At 37.3% G+C, this 1687-nt stretch overlaps 1 non-coding gene across 1 annotated transcript; it reads right to left on the bottom strand.

The window, feature by feature from the left end:
- Positions 1 to 1277: 1277 nt before the first annotated feature.
- On the bottom strand, positions 1278 to 1407 carry LOC118731078. Its single transcript, XR_004991777.1, has one exon. It is a non-coding gene; the product is annotated as a small nucleolar RNA SNORA33 (small nucleolar RNA).
- Between the last annotated feature and the right edge of the window lie 280 nt (positions 1408 to 1687).

Here is a 1687-nt window from a genome sequence, read left to right as displayed (position 1 = left end):
TTTTCATAATGAGAAAAATGAGTCATATATGGGACATAGAAACAGAGGATAGTCTATCAGAATCGGGGGGAGCTGAAATGTGAATCTCTTTACTACTGAGAGAATTCTGAAGTCAGCAGGTATTTTAAACTACTTTAACTTGTGTTTTTCTCCTTTGTGTGTGTCTGTTTTCTGTTTGCCTAATCCTGGTGACCAGCAGAATGAATCCATTCTGCATACATAAGCTCTTTCTTTTGTTAATATACTAGAGGTCCTGTGCACAAATTCTGCACCAGTGTGGGGTCCCTTGGCCTGGCCTGTGGGATTTGACTGAAACCAGCTCTCCAACATATCCCACCCAAGGGGTCCCAGATTGAGAGAGGGTACAGGCCAACCTGAGGGACACCACCGGTGCATGATCGGGGCCGGAAGAGCCGTGGCAGGTTGGCTAGTCAGACTGGGATCACAGGAGGGCTCTAGGGTATGTCTGGCCCATCTTGCTCAGTCCTGATTGGCCAGACCCCAGCAGCAAGCTAAGCTATTGGTTGGAGCTTCTGCTCCCTGGTGGTCAGTGCACATCATAGCGAGCGGTTGGGCTTATTATTAACATATTACTCTTTGATTGGTTGAATGGATGACTAGACAACTGGACATTTAGCATATTAAGCTTTTATTATATAGGATAATAAGATAAACTAAGTTAATGTAGGTGTATAACACTGAAAATTCATAAATTAAACAGTGTATGTCACATATAGATCATGAAACAAAACATTTCCAGCAATATAGAAATTCCTCCCATGTTCTCTTTGTAGGCACAATCCCCTCAAGGATAGCCACTCTTCTGATTTATAATGCTCTAGCGTTCTAGATATAAATGAGTGAAGGTAGCATCATTTCTTCCTTCCTGTATTCCTGCATTTGATAATATATTTGTGAGATTTGGCCATCTTCTCTGCTAAATTATAGATTGTTCTTTCTTGCTTTATACTGTTCTGTGTGTGAATACTATTTACATAATTTATCTATTCTGAGGTTGGATTGACATGCACTGTTTAGTTTGTGTTTAGTGCCAATTAAAAAATAGTGCTGTTTGAAAAATCTATGTTTTGGGGTGAACACATGCATGATTTTCTGAGAAATAGAATTGCTGGGTTACAGGGTTTGTTTATATTTAGCTTAAGTCAACACTGTTACAGGATTTTTGAAGTGATTTTGACAATATCACAAACCTAATTTATGAGAGTTCTAAATGCTCTGCATCTTCACCAACATTTGCTATTTTTTAAAAAAAAACTTCTTATAAGCCATTTTCAGGGACTTTAATGACTTCAATATCTTTAAGGCTCATAACATGGCTTAACTATTGACAGCTTTCTCTAAATTTCTGCAAAACACATTCAGGTAAGCAGAGCTATTGGCTGGCTTAATATTTGCTATTTTTCTTCCATTTTAATCATTCTGGTGGGTATACTAGTATATTAGTATCTCATGTTTATTTATCTATCAGATGTCCCCTTGTGTGAAATATCCTGTTCTAGTCTTTGACATTCATTCTATTGTGTTATTTATTTGTTTGTTTATAGAAGCTACTTATGGGTACTAGTGACTTTCAGATCCATGTAGTGTGATCTATATTACTGAATTTCACTTCTATTTTCTTAAGGATTCTTGTGTCTATATCACTGGAGTATATTCTCTAATTTCA

Source organism: Pipistrellus kuhlii, unplaced genomic scaffold (assembly GCF_014108245.1).
Source record: "Pipistrellus kuhlii isolate mPipKuh1 unplaced genomic scaffold, mPipKuh1.p scaffold_m20_p_3, whole genome shotgun sequence".
NCBI lineage: Eukaryota > Metazoa > Chordata > Mammalia > Chiroptera > Vespertilionidae > Pipistrellus > Pipistrellus kuhlii.
The sequence above is the reverse complement of the archived record's forward strand: the minus strand, read 5'-3'. Positions and strand labels throughout refer to the sequence as shown.